A 15,626-nucleotide genomic window follows, 5' to 3' on the forward strand; every position below is an offset into this window, starting at 1 on the left:
TAATGATCACTTGTCTTTGTATTATTCTTATAAACATCCCTATACAACTGGATGTAATTTCTTCAGAAATCAGGGAGAATTCTACATGGCAAGGAAATCTTTTCCAGATATACTTTTGAGATTGTGTATTAGTATTATGATATAAAACTACAAAACAGCCATGTACTGATGTTGACTGTGTAACTATGACCACATTATGGCAAGCATACATTCACATTAAAAAAAAAAAAAAACTTCAAAAACACAATTATCCAATGTTTCTTAACATCCAGCTGTTTGGCATTACAAAAACAAAACATCTGGTTAGCAATTATTTAATTATCACGAAGTATTTAGTTATCACGAAGATATTTTGCTTCCTATAAGACTGTATATGAATCTTAAAAACCTTATTAAATTTTTCTGATAATCACCTCCATAGTCAAAGTAATCAAGATAACAGAAATTTGAAATGTAAATTGTTTCCTGCCTTCAAACAATGCTCAGCGTTGTTGGCTCTAACCTCTGTATGAATGCGTTGCTTGTAAATTTCTTCTGAATGCATTGCATTCCAACCTTCACAAGTGAGGACTTTAAATAGCAGCTTATCATTATGTCAAAATTCCTTAATGCTTTTACACCAGAAAGAAGGCATATAAGGAAAATAAGAAATCGAACTGTTCCAGACCATCACACTGCTATTTATATGGTAAATGAGACACACAGTGACTTTTAAGAATTGTAATTGTTCAACTGTACAATACAGCTGGCACATATAAAAGATGAGTTCTTTAGGAACTGGTTAAACAAAAAGATTCATTTGGAACTAGCTCTAATGCTTTTCAGTTGCATAACGTAAGATGTGAAAAAACTTCTATGCATATGTCCTGTGGCATTATACAAAAATAGCATCTCTTAGTGCAACTTGATCACCAGATAATGCTGAGGATGGAGACAGGTAACAAGTAACAATAAATTGTGGCTATGCATCTTTAACCAGAAAAAAGAAAAAAGTAACCTGGTGAACTCTCCAGTTAGTAATCAGGCTCCTTTCATTCATTTGAATTATAAATACAGAGAAAAGAAAAGAAAGAAAAGATCCACAAATATTTTACCTCAATTAATTCCAACAGAATGTTGGAATGTGTGTGTCAGACTCGACCATTATTAAGCCTGGTATATAATTACAGCAAAACATCTTGCAGAATCTTGAAGCAATCATTTTCATTTTTCATTTCTACTTGGTGACTAAAAATTACCATTTCAAATTTCGATGAGTAATCCACACCAATTTTGGATATTTTAAAAGTCACATAGACCTGAAAACATGATAAAATTTGTAAAAGCATTCAGATGCAGGTAACTGTAGTTATCAGATAGGATGCTACAATATTAGGACTGCTTTATTTAGAATGATACCTATGTCGTAAGGAGAAAAACAAATGTATACCCTTTATCACTCCTCAGTTATATCTATATGACTGAAATAGCACCTGAGGTAGAATGTTCTGTGCTGGAACAAAATAATCATTTGAATGTGAAATGTTGTATGTCAGTCAAGACAGCTCTGATGCTCTCCTTTACCAGAATGTAAGCTCTTTGAGGGCAGAATTATTTGCATGCCCAGTGCTGATCACCTCTGTGCCTAGAATAGTATCTGACATATATTTTGGTGCTCACTAAATATTTGTTAAATGTATGAGTGAATTCAGTCTTTGAACAAATACTTCCTGAGAGTCTTTTTCTGTGTGTGTGGAAACAGGGGTCTCACTCTATCGCCCAGACTAGAGTACAGTGGTGCAATCTCAGCTCACTGCAACCTCTGCCTCCCAGGTTTAAGTAATCCTCCCACCTCAACCTCCTGAGTAGCTGGAATTGCAGGCACAGCCACCACGCCCAGCTAATTTTTGTATTTTTAGTAGAGACGAGGTTTCACCATGTTGCCCAAGCTGGTCTTGAACTCCTGAGCTCAGGCAATCCACCGGTCTCTGCCTCCCAAAGTGTTGAGATTATAGGCATGAGCCACCGCGCCCAGCCTGAGAGTCTTGAGGGTTAACTATCACAGGTGTGATACCTAAATATAAGACACTAGGATACTTGGCCTTCAGAGAAAATAGAGGGCATTTCAAACCAGGTGACCACAAACCTACTGTTTGTACTCTAGGTAATTTGAAAGGAAAAAAAGAAAGAAAGAAAGAAGATAAACAATTGAGAACTTAGCCTTGGTTCCTTCTGTGAAAGGTAAGATAGTAGGGAGGAACTTCAGGAAATGTAGCCTGAGGTTGTGAACAGTCATTCTGCTGTGGTTAATCTAGACATTTTGGGAGAAGAAAAAGGGGACCATCAAGATTTCACACAACCATATGCATAGCCATGTTATTGTTTGTTTGCTTTTAATTGTTGTCTAAATTTCTGATTTCTGCAAGGGGCTCTAGCAGAGGTGCTAAACACCCGAAAGAAGCTACTCTGGCCATATTGGTCATCAAAACAAACCAGGAGGAATTACCTGTTCTCATAAGAGTTCAAGTCCAGTTTTTCCAACTCCAGAGACAGAACGTTTGCCTGAGAAATGAAACTTTCTGGTGGTCATCCAAAACAAGCCCAAAAGCCTTTTGAGGTTCTCCAACTGCTACTTATCTTCTACCATAATTCTGCTTATAATTATAAGTTTGTCTGATATGATCCCTGATCCTTCTTTTTTTTAACATATATCAATTTTTCTATTTTATAATTGTGCTAGAAGTGGTTTAAAGTTGTGGTGTCATAGAAGTTAAATCAGACAAACTTTTTTTAAGTGCTACCAAAATTACCTGAAACGTGTGTGTGTGTGTGTATATATATATATACACACACATACATATACATAATTTATATAGCTTATCTCTGATTCATTTCATTGGGTTTAACACAGTGGGATGTGTTAAAATATAAATAAAGTGCATCTTTTTCTGTGATTAGTAAAAAGCTGTTCCTAAGATTTGCTTAACCTCTTGCTGTGTGCAATTGCCAACGGATTCCATTAAAGGGTTGGTTTGATGCTGGCTAATCTGAATTCCCAGCAGTTCAGGCTGAAGAAATTGTTTCAGGGCACTGAGACCCATCAGGAGAAAAGATAATCAACAACAGAATTGCTATAGGGATGTCATACTATCCGTTTACATTTTGATGATACTGTTTAGAAGACAATATTCAGGCACTGTTCTTGCTGAATCCTTAACGTGCCCAAGTATGAAACCAAGTGCTCTGCTGCAGGACCCCAGGTGTGTCTTCTTTCTTTAAGCTTAGGCAGAACGCACAGCAGCCTCCCACTGCTGTTGTATAATTCATTCCAAACTTTGCTTGATTTTGTGGACCCAGACAGTGCCTCAACCTAAGCTACCTCTAAGTAACACACACCCTTGAGTCAACATGAAGCAGCCCCGCCCACTTCTGCATGTGAAGACCCAAAGTGCTTGCCTTCCACAGGGTGGTTTCTCACAGCAGTGAGTAGGAAGAAACATTGAGTCAGACAAATGATCAATGGCTGCTCTTTGGAGGAACCAGTACTCTTTGCTTTGCTTTTAGATGAGTGAGCTCAGAGGCACTAGAATATTCGTTTCTATAGCATCATTTATTCTGGAGCAACAAAAAATGGTTTGGCAGTCTCTTCCAATTGTTTTTATTTTGTATTATATATTTACTATATGACCCAGCTATCCTACTCCTAGGTATTTACCCAAGATAAATGAAAACGTGCTCATAGAAAAATGGGTACACCTCTATTCATAATCACCAAAAATGGGAGGCAATTCAAATGTTCTTCAATCTGTGAATGGATAAATAGCCATTCGATGGAATGCTGCTCAGCAATAAAAAGGAGCAAACCACTGATACACGCAACAACTTGGATGAACGAAAAAAGCCAGTCTCAAAAAGTGGCATACTCTATGATTCCATTAATACAACACTTTCAGAAATATGTATACAACTATAGTAACAAAGAACAGATCAGTACTTATCAAAGATTATTTGTGAGAGCAGAGGATTGACCTATTGAGTGATGGAATTATTCTGTATCCTGAATGTAGTGGTGGTTACACAAATCTCTGCAAGTGTCAAAACTCATAGAATAGTCTGGGGGTGTGGTGGCTCACGCCTGTAATCCCAGCACTTTGGGAGGCCAAGGTGGGTGGATCACCTGAGGTCAGGAGTTTGACACTAGCCTGACCAACATGGCAAAACCCCATCTCTACCAAAAAAAAAAAAAAAATTAGCCCAGCATGGTGGTGCATGCCCATAATCCCAGCTACTCGGGAGGCTGAGGCAGGAGAATCACTTGAACCCAGGAAGCAGAGATTGCAGTGAGCTGAGATTGTGCCACTGAACTCCAGCCTGGGTGACAGAGGGAGACGCTGTCTTAAAAAAATAAAAATAAATAAATAAAACACTCATAGGATAAAAAGTCAATGTCAACTTTACTGTTGGTGAATTTAAATAATCCAAAAGAAACACACACTGAATGGTGGGAAGAGCAGAAAACTAACATTTGAAGAGACCATAGGTGAAAATTGTCCAGAGTTCTTTCCCCGTTTCTGAGGAGTGACCGCCCAGGGAGAGAACTAAACCTGCAGAAGTGAGTGCATCTCAGCACAGATGACAAGCTCTCTAGTTGCTCTTGGAACCAGATTGATGCATCCGCCACCATCCCTCTGAATACAGACAGAAGCCATGGAGTATGATTACCATTTGAGGGATTCCAATGACTCCCCGCCACCACCCCTTAGCCTGCCATGACTTGAAATTGTCAACATTAGAGACCTTCCCCAGGCTTAAAGCAGGTGTCTTCATTGTGCTATTCCCATATAGACATGCTAACTAGGAAAAAGGATCCATTATCACTTTACCAAGAAGTTTTTCAGATAAAGTAGACTCAGAATTCTGGGAGAACAGCACACAAGGAAGCTGTATTTGCTGAAAAGACAGACAGGAGAAGGCTGGAACAAAGGAAGTTGCCAAGCAAGGGAGCCCTAAGGAAATCAGCAGAAGCGACAAAGGCCACCAGTGAGGACAGTTCCCCAAGAGGGGACAAGGCAGCCAGGTCAACACAATTCATTGCCCATAAACACCATGTCTGTGTCCATCAACATGAAAATCAGCCCAAGCTGCAGAGCACATGAACTATGCATAATGGGTCTCATAATTTAAACCTGACTGCTTTTAAGTTCCTCAGGGACAGGACCTATCTATCTCAGGGTAGTGATCCTTCCTGTGCTCTCAGAAGGAGCTTAATAGTTTTCCAAATGAATGGAATGGATGAATGAACATGCAAAGTTTATTAAGGAGGTCAGACTGATGATGACAACACCTCGACCAAATCCCTTTCAAGTTTCTCTTTCCCATTTTCCAGCCTGAAACTCTTTGGTCCGTAAACCAAATTCTCATACCTAGTCAGAGTAGAAGCACTGCCTTAGAACTGCATAAACACTTCCTCTGAGTTTACAGAAGTGGATTAAATGAACAGGGCAATATCATATATTTTTCTCAGTAGTTGGGACAATTTTTCCTGGACTGTTTTCTTCTTCTTTAACCTGTCCCCTTCGACCTACCTTCTCCCTGCCATGTCCTCACTCTACCATGCTAAAAATTCATTTTACTGTTCTCAAGAAACATTCTCCTCCTCTGGAAAACAGCAAACTTTAGAGACAAACTACATTTCTGAAATCCAATCTCAAAAATGACTCCAATACCATCTAAATGTGTTGACCAGGCTGGGCACGGTGGCTCATGCCTGTAATCCCAGCACTTTGGAGGCCAAGGCAAGAGGATTGTTTGAGTTCTAGATCAGCCTGGGCAACATAGTGAGACCTCATTATCTATTATTTTTTAAAAATAAATAAATAAATAAAAATGTGTTGACTGTCTAAGAGTTGAGGTAGGTAATTGGACATAGGTTTCATTTTCTCTGTTCTAGAATTAGCATCTTTCTTTTAAATTTCACTACCACACACCTTAGTCTTCCTTTTTCCTTCCTTTTTTTTTTTAACATGGACATCAAAACAATTATTCAATTATTATACAGATGCACCAACACACATCGCCAAAGGACATTATACACAATAATCCTTATTACATTTATCTTCATACACAAAGGATATTTCCTTTTGAACAATGTCTTTCTCTGATAAACTTGTTTAGTACAGGAAGCAGTTACATAGAATTCTTTCTCCAAAAAGTATTTTCTGGTTGTCTGGGTGCTTTTTACTGTCAGTTTTTATTGAAATTACATGTTTATGTATGCATGTGCATTTACTATAGACCATACATGCAGTAATCACACACAAACACTGAACTGTGACTCTGTCTGAAGACTTCTGTACTAACAAGAAGCAAGAAAATGTTAAGCAGGCATCACTGGTACTGGCTCCGGCCACATAGTATCTCTTTTCATTAAAACAGAACTTTTTTCAGTGGTAAGAGCATGGCAAGACCTGAAGGAGGTTCAGCCCTCTGGCACAGGAGCGGAGACACAGCTCTACTGTTTGACACTGAAATGCTATTTATTAGATAAACATTACATTGAAATAGCCAAAGAACATACAAGGTCATTACAAGAGTGAATTTTTTTTTTTTTTTTTTTTTTTTTTGCCATCACGTATTTCTTTTTATGTTATCTCCTTAAAGAAGGACTTTCATACCAGAGCAACCTTGGGGAAAATGAGACCACAAAAACATCATTCATAGTGGCGATTCTCTAGACCCTCCATTCTATTATTTTGGATATTTCCTTTTGAACATGGCTTTCTTTCCCACAGCTATGCTTGGACTCCTGGTTTGCAGTGACGTTATGTCTGTGTTGGTGACTTCCCCAACTGCCACTGGGAAAATTAGTGCCACAAATTTAACATAAAGAGCTAAATTCTCACCTCAGTTGTTTCATTCTAATTCAAGGACTCTTTGACTGTAAATGTAGTCCTGATATGGTCTTTTTTGTCTTTTTTTTTTTTTCTTTTCACTACTTTCAGGAATGGATGAAAAAATAAAGGCAAAAATAAAATCCATATGCCAGATATATATCATCAGTATTATATCCAATTCCTCCCAACTTTGTCAACAAATATTTATCAGGCACCTTCCATTTGAAAGACAGTGAAAGACAGTGGGGGCTACTAGAAAATGAGAAACAACGTTATTGCCAAAGAACTTTTGATCTATAGGAACACAAGAGGAACATAATCTGACTACCATAGATGTAACCACTTCTAGGCATGTACTGAAAGAAAAATACAAATAAATGGAAATTGTATAGGAGAATGAAGAAAGTAGATTAATAAAGCTTTAATGAAGAAAAATGATTTGAGCTGGATCTTAAAGAATGATTAAGAGTACAAAAGTATGAAATCGGAGAAAATAGAGGAGAACGACGTACCACATCAGAAACAAGCTAATGAGGTGCATCTTGGAGAACAGCATGTAGCCGTGTACCATGTGGGCAGCACACACTGTCTTCATGTGGCTCTCCAGCTCTGGTTCATGCCAACCAGTGTCCCACGCTTTTAAAGGAAGAGTTGACTTGACGTGTAATTGGCATGGCCCAAGAGAGCCAAGGTCAGAAAGAAATTAGGTTAGAACTACCAGGTGCGGTGGCAATCCCAGCACTTTGGGAGACTGAGGTGGGTGGATCACTTGAGGTCAGGAGTTTGAGACCAGCCTGGCCGACATGGTGAAACCCCATCTCTATTAAAAATACTAAAATTAGCCAGGTGTGGTGGCACACAACTAGAATCCCAGCTACTCAGGAGGCTAAGGCAGGAGAATTGCTTGAACCTGGGAGGTGGAGGTTGCAGTGAACTGAGAGTATACCACTGCACTGCAGACTGGGCCACAGAGTGAAACTCCGTCTCAAAAAAAAAAAAAAAGAAAAGGAAAAGAAATTAGGTTGGAACTATTTCTAATCTAAAGAATCAGAAGACAGATCCCAAGAATATTAAGATAAATTGAATATATATTGCTAAAAATGAACAAAAAACTTCAAACTCCTAAAGCTCACTGTTATTAGTTGTAGAACCAAATGAGGCTCAGTAAATAACTTTTTTCAGAAATGAATGAATTCATGATGGAAAGAGTCAAAAAATCGATAAAGATTTTGTAGGTTGGTAAAACTACTAGTAACTGTTAGATTTTGGTCAATCTACCTGGAAACAGCAGTTTCAAATCTGTCAATTTTTGCTAACATAAGTAACATTTAAAACATGGCCTGTTTATTTAAAGACTGTTCATATTCAAATATCTAACCCATTTCATTGCGCATACATGTGTTCTCCCAGAGCATGCTCTTGTAGCTAAAGATGGAGAGAAATTCTTGGAGCGACCCACACTTGATTTCATGGTTGTTGAAAATCAGAGTGTTTCTTAACTTTCTTCTTGAGCCTCCACTTTTTAAAGAGAAATGCTGTAACAGTATTTATGCCTATAATTTCCTAACATCACCTAGCAAGATAGAAAATGTAAGACAGAAAAGATCAATTGCTGCTGAAAATGCAACCTCATCACTGTTTATTTTTAAAGCCCAGGACTAATGAAAAAAGAGTAAACCTATTTGTTTTTAAAGAAAAGCTTTCTTCAGTTCTACTTTAAGAGATGATTAATGGCCGTGATTTTCTTGTGTGTTCCGCTGATCTTACTGAACTGCCTTCCCTGAATTCAAGTGGCAGTTGGGGCTAAATAGCTTTATATCTTCTGGTATCACATGTCCTGCCTCAAATGTAATTACAAGTTTCTAGAGACTGAATATAAAGAACTCATTTAGAACAGCTGTTCAGGTTGTTTACTATAGACCATACATACAGTTACTCAAAACTGTAAACTCATTCAGTTACTAATAGGCCTTTTAAAAAATGAATAAACCTCTTGAAACTGGGAGGTTTGACTTTAATCAGTGCTCCAATGTTCAATCTTGCCTTTGCCGTTAGACCCAAGTCCAAAAGTGGGGTTTGATTTTGTGCCATTACAGCAGTCTGTGTGCTCACCCTGACCTGGTTCTCCAGTGCTCACTAAACTGCCTTAGCAGCTGACAACTAAAAAAAGGAAATGCCTCTTTATCTGCTAAAGAGAAATGACAGCTGTCAATCTGGAACTATGAGTCACAGAGAAGAACGGCTCCTGGTTCACGCTATAGTTTTAAAGCAACACTAATCCCAGAAAAATTCTAAAGAGCAAATTGGTACCCTCAGTGTGTTTTGAGTTTGGTTTGGGTTGTTTTCATTTTAAGCTTTCATCTGTATAGTCAATATTTTGTCCTTTTTCTTCCTTCGACTTCCTTTTAGCCAAAAAAAAAAAAAAAAGTAGTTTCAGAAGTTGAAAACTTTCAGAAGTTGAAAAATCCTGTGACACAAATCAGTGTGAGAAGCAACCCATCACACAGCTGCGTGTTACAGTTTCCATGAGGCAGTAATAATATTAGCTAAATTAAACACCACTGGAATTTTCATGAAATTGTGTTTACTTCTAAAGAGATATTTTTTGAAACATTAACAAGTTGATCTGTTCTTTTTCAAGTCAGCCTCATTTCTCTTCCCAGGAATAAAAAAGATTATTACAGTTCTTTATTTAATCTGGTAGCTCTCAGATTGCTTTCATCCATATCCGAAACAAAATTATGAAGATCATATATCTTCAAATATAGTATTTCCATATGAAATTGTGAGACCAGCTCTCCTGACTAGTAAATGACTGGAAAGATTGGGTTTCATTACACAAGAAATGAAATTTCTGCCATTTCTAATATTCTACTGTATGTATGTACATTCATGTGTGGATATGTATTCCTCATCACAATGGGCAACAAACATTCAAATAATAAGATCCCAGAACTATTGCTGCCAGGAGTATCAAATAGGATGCCCAAGAGATTTCATGCATCTGTATTTCTGCCCAATGGGGAAATCTATTTTCAGTTCTATCTCCAAGAAGAGTTGCTTTTCCTGCCAGAGCTGGTTTAATACTCTCCTCCCAGTACTACGATATGCAGAATGTTGACTCCTTAAGGAGAACACACAAGCCAAAGCATACACAAATGCAGGAGAGCATGCAGAAGTATAGACTAGGGTGAGGGGGCCTCACTTAAGATGCAGCCATTGTTGCTCACAGGTGTTAAAAGAAGAACTTAAGACAAACAACTTAACAGAGTTCAATTGAGCAATGAACAATTCACCAGTCAGGCAGCCCCTAAACCAGAATAGGTTCAGAGCAACTCCCGCATGGGGTCACAAAGGATTTGTTGACAGAAAAAAGAAAAAGAGGCATGGAAGACGGAAGTGAGGTACCGAAATCACTGGATTGGTTACATCTCAGCATGTGCCTTATTTGAACATGGTTTAAACAGTTGGTCACCTTAGATTGGCCAAAACTCAGTAATTGGTGCAAGAGTAGGCTACAGTCTTTAGACGCATCCGGTTAGGTTACAGTTCACTACATATAGATAAACTTTTAGACCGAACTTAAAACATGTAAGGAGGCAGCTTTAGGCTTAATTTAATGTAAGTATAACAGACAAGCATTTGCAGGGCATATTGGAGAAAAGCCAAGCCTCCTATAAAAAGCAAATGATTTAATGAAAATGAATGTTTTAAAAACCTGAACTTGGAGCAAGAGAATAATGAAAGACTGATGATGGTCTATGATTGCCCATAGCAGATACCAAAACTTCATGGACCTTGCACAGTGGCTTGGGGGGATCAGAACTATTCCTTCTATCAAAAGTTATTTCCTCTTTTTTTTTTTTTTTTAATCACCAGACCCTGGCTTTGAACTGACAGAACTTCATTTCATAAAAATGAACTCGAGACTACCTTTAAGGCACTTACATTCTAGAAGGGATCAGGGAAGAGAAAATAAACAGTAACACAAGTAAATAATATCAGGTGCTAATAGAAGTATAAAAAATACAGAACAGACTCCTGTGCCAGGGGTTGCTGGTAAGAGGTTGACTGTTGGGAGTGGGGGCGATAATTTTAGTTGACTGGTGGGGACAGCCTCTGCGAGGGCAGAATATTTGAAATGAACGTGGGAACAAAGATTTCCAACCAGAAAATGCAGAGCACAAAGTTCCTAGTACAGAAAAAGGCTTTGTATTATTTTGCTAGGGCTACTATAACAAACGCCACAGACAGGCTACCTAAACAACAGAATTTATCTTCTCACCGTTCTGGAGGCTTGAAGTCCAAGATCAAGATGGCAAGGTTGATTTCTTTTAAGGCCTCTCTCCTTGGCTCATAGATGGTTGTCTTTTCCTTGTGTCTTCACCTCATTTTCCCTCTGTATGTGCCTATGGGTGGAAAAGCAAACCATTTTCCTCTATACTCTCACAACATGCTTGTGACACCAGATGTGTGGGGATTTCTCCCATCAGCAAGCAAGTGATTGTGCAGAGGACAACAGCGGGGTGTTCTCTAATTCAACTCAATTCTGACAATATCTACCTGGAGACATCAGATCACAAAGGTTGAGGACTCAGTCGCACAAGACTGCCCTCCACTTCTGACGACAATTGCAAGCCCCACGTTATTTTGCCCATGCTTCTGACTTACCAAGTATAAATCAGGGCTCCCACGAGCTGCTAGAGCAGGTCACAGAACTCAGGGAAACACTTACTTGGTTTATTACACAGGATATTTTAAAGGATACAAATAAACAGTCAGATGAAGAGAGAGGCACAGGGCAAGACCTGGAAGGGTCATGAGCCCAGGAGCTTCTGTCCAGGTGGAGTTGGGGTGCGCCACCCTCCCATCTCGTGGATGTGTTCTTGTTCATCTTCCTGGAAACTCTCGCATGCTCAGCTATCCACAAGCTCTTCCAAGCCAGTTCTTTTGGGGTTTTAACGAAAGCTTTGTTACATAGATATGACTAATTAAATCAATCAGCCATTGGTAATCAGCTTAACCCTGAGCCTCTCTCCCCTCCCTGGTGGTTGGGTAGTTGGGTGGTTGGAGTGTGGGGCTGACCACATGGCTGGTTCTCCCCTGGCAATGAGCGCCCCATCACTTGCCCACCCTGAGTTTCCAAAAATCACCTCATTCACACCAGCTCAGATGTGGTTGAAAACGCTTTGTTACAAATAACAAAAAAAATCTTTCTCCTTCACCGCTCTGAAGCTGTTCCCAGGGTGTTTCAAGAACCCAGGACAAAAGGCCAAATAATTTAACAAAAGATATTCTTATTGCTCTAGTCACTTAGGAAGTAGCAAGGCTTACAGGAGCTGAGAACCTAGAATCATGGACAAAACCCAAAATACATACATCATAATATCATGGTCATATTGAGTATATGTCATATTGGATTAGGGCCCACCCCAATGACCTCATTTTACATTAATCGTCTCTGTAGAGACCACTTTTGCAAATACAGTCACATTCTGAGGTACTGGAGCTTAGGACTTGGGCATATGACTTTAGGAGGCTGAAAAGGGCACTATTCAGCCTCTAACAGGCTGGGTGTGTTTTAGGGGTAGACAGAGCACCAGAGTGGCTGCAGTGTGGTCCATCCAAAGAGAGTAAATGGGGGGAAAGAGGGAGAGAGGACTCTAGATTTTATTCCACCTGTTTTTCCAAGGCTTAGCACAATCATAGCTAAGCCCTTTCTATGACTTCAGTGCTTTATTCAGGGTATTTTATTCTCAATAATTTTTGCATGGCTTACATGTATCATTAACTTAGTGTAGAGCTTTACATATTTTCTGTGTTATTTTAAAATCACTGACACATAATAATGATAAAATAGTTCTTATGTCATACTATCATCATGGAGATATAACTAGATTCAGGCAGGCACTCATCACAGCCTAAAACATGGTAAGCACTCGCACATGGCAGCTACTTGTCATCCTCCTCGTCGTCATGTTAATGGAAAAACCAAACTTTAAAATATTTTAAAGAAGCTTACTGTGAACCAGTATGAGTGACCATGGCCCAGGGAACAGTCTCAAGAGGTCCTGAGAAAGTGTACCCAAGGTGGTCGGGTTATAGTTTGTTTTTATACGGGTTAGGGAGATGGGAATTATAGACCAATTAATAAATCAATACAAAGCCAGGTGTGGTGGCTCACGCCTGTAATCCCAGCACTTTGGGAGGCCGAGGTGGGCAGATCACTTGAGCTCAGGAGTTTGAGACCAGCCTGGGCAACATGGCAAAACCCTAACTTCACAAAAAATACAAAATTAGCCTGGCAAGGTGGTGCACACCTGTAGTCACAGCTACTCAGCAGGCTGAAAAGGGAGGATCCCTGGAGCCCAGGCAGGCAGTCAAGGCGGTAGTGAGCTGTCATCACACCATTGCACTCCAGCCTGGGTGACAAAGGGAGACTCTGCCTCAAAAACAAGGGGGGAGGGCAGATTTTATGGTTTGTAGGATGTGACTTAACCCCTGCCTTGCATGGCCTTAGGTCTTCTTTGTAATTTGGTATCCCATTGCCACAAAGATTCTGTTTTGCCAGTCTTATGATCTCTATTTTAACCTAAACCCCAAAAGAGTACAACAAGGTGTGTCCAGCCTCCCTTCCTGTCATGGCCGGGAATTTCGTTTTTGGGGTTTCTCCAGGGTCCCCTCGGCCAAGAGGGGGGTCTGTTCAGTTCAGTCAGCTGAGGGGTTTAGGATTTTATTTCTGGCTTACAATCATCAGGAGGCAAGCCCTAGTTCCTAGTCAGGGGCAATGTTCCCCCTAAATACCAAAAAAAGAGGACAACTTGAGGCTTGTCCTCGAAAAGCCTTCTCCAGACACTTCCTCAACTAACTACAGAGTAAGCTCAGAACATGAGAAAACAATACACTCGCCATCTTTCGAACATTGTAAGGAGACAGACTTGCTCTATGGATTGGGATCCACCTACCTGGGACTGGGACTCTGCTGGCCTAGGCTGGAGGAAAGCTCACCCCACAGAGGGAAAGCAGACTTTCTCCTTCACACCTGCCGCTGCCTGGCCCGACAGCAGAGCTTCTCACCGGCCTTTTCCCATGCCCCAGCTTCTGAGGCAGCCCTTTCTGTGCAACGCTCCTTCCCTAGCACCTGGGGACTACATAACCCGAGTACAAGATAAGTAGAAGGAAGCATGTGAGAGCTTTCTGTCCCCAGTTGCTGGATAGAAAAGCCCTCAGAAAACTCCAGAAAGGCTCTGGCTTGTATGAACAACTGTTTTGTTCCACAGTGAGCAAGTAAGAACTGTTAAGTCAAGTTTAGTTTAGCCTAAAGGTGCCTCCCTACATATTTTAAGTTCTGCGTAAAGGTTTCTCTGTACATAGTAAACTGTAACTTAACTGGGTATGTCAACAGACTGCAGCCTCCTCTTGTGCCAATCAACAAGTTTTGACCAATCAAAGGAAGCCAACTGTTCAAACCTTGTTTAAATAAGGCAAATGCCAAGCTGTAACCAATCTGACTGTTTCTGTACCTCGGTTCCATTTTCTATATGTCACTTACCTTTTTCCATCCATAAATCTTCCACCACGAGGCTGCGCACTGGAGTCTGTCAGCCTACCTGGGCTCTGGAGGCTGCCCAATTGGCAAATCATTCTTTGCTCAAATAAACTCCATTAAATTTAATTTGGCTAAGGATTTTCTTTTAACGTAACAGAAGCCTTCAGTGACACTAGTGGAGATAGCTAAAAAGAAGCAGGTGAGTCAATCACTTGGGCCACAGGGAAAACTAAAGGAGAGAAACGGGAGCCTCCCAGGATACCCTCGGAGATTGACACCAAAAAAGAGGTCCCACAGCTACCTTCCCTCAAACTCATCTAATTCCTCAGCTATTCCTTACTTCCTACCCCCATCCTACTTGAACTCATGCCACAGGCCACGGGAATCACAACCTAAGGACTGAAAACAGAATCTCCACTCAGTATTCCCGAACATATGAGGAGAAGGGAGAGGCAAAAATAAGTATAAGGGAGAAAGAAGAGAGTAAAGCAGAGGCTGAGAAAAAAAAAGGGGGAGGGTTACGTTCTTGGCATCCACTTGGGAACTCTGAATACATTCTCCTGGTACAGTCAGCTAGACCCGTGGGTAGAAATTAGAGTAGAGCCGGACATGAGTTTACCAGAAGGATATGTTTTCTACTAATAAGACATGCACCAATGTTAGTAAGCTGCCTTATGTTATAGAGTGCTCCCAGTCACTGGGAAGATTTAGACAAAGTCTGGATTGCCCTGTGCCAGAGATGGAGTTGAATGGACTCCCTTCTTAGGTGGAAAATTGAACTAAATCTCCCTTTCAGAGGGAGAATCTTTGATAAGTTACATAGAGTGAATCTACACAGTACCATAAGTGTATTTGCAAAGAGGTAATCTATAAACCATTTGAACTTGTTATTGTTCTTTCTTTCAGGTACTGATGTGTAAGAGCACTAACAGGACCATTTGAACAAGTTCACTGGAAAAGTAAAGTCCCCTCTATCATGGGTCACAGAGGCTCTGATGAGTAGCCTGGAGCATAGCCTCATGTATGACTTTGTTTCTATTGGAAAGAATGAATTCAGTAGGGATTCAACACATTTTTACAAAATGTTTTCTTTTCCTGACCACATGTGGTAAGCAGAACAACGCATTCCCCTACGAAAAATATTCATGTCATAATCCCCGAATCCTGTGACTGTGTTGCCTTACTAGGCAAAAGGGACTTTGCAA

General features: G+C 40.0%; 1 long non-coding RNA gene across 4 annotated transcripts in view; it reads right to left on the minus strand.

Moving 5' to 3' along the window:
* Positions 1 to 15,083, minus strand: part of LOC105470115 (uncharacterized) — a 315,208-nt gene extending 300,125 nt beyond the window's left edge. For all 4 annotated transcript variants that reach the window (XR_011608567.1, XR_011608568.1, XR_011608569.1 and 1 more), the window contains exons 1-2: positions 14,425 to 15,083; positions 11,158 to 11,281 (exon numbers count right to left, since the gene is read on the minus strand). This is a non-coding gene — a long non-coding RNA (uncharacterized lncRNA). The remainder of the gene's footprint in view (positions 1 to 11,157; positions 11,282 to 14,424) is intronic.
* Between the last annotated feature and the right edge of the window lie 543 nt (positions 15,084 to 15,626).

This window comes from Macaca nemestrina, chromosome 10 (assembly GCF_043159975.1).
Source record: "Macaca nemestrina isolate mMacNem1 chromosome 10, mMacNem.hap1, whole genome shotgun sequence".
Lineage (NCBI taxonomy): Eukaryota > Metazoa > Chordata > Mammalia > Primates > Cercopithecidae > Macaca > Macaca nemestrina.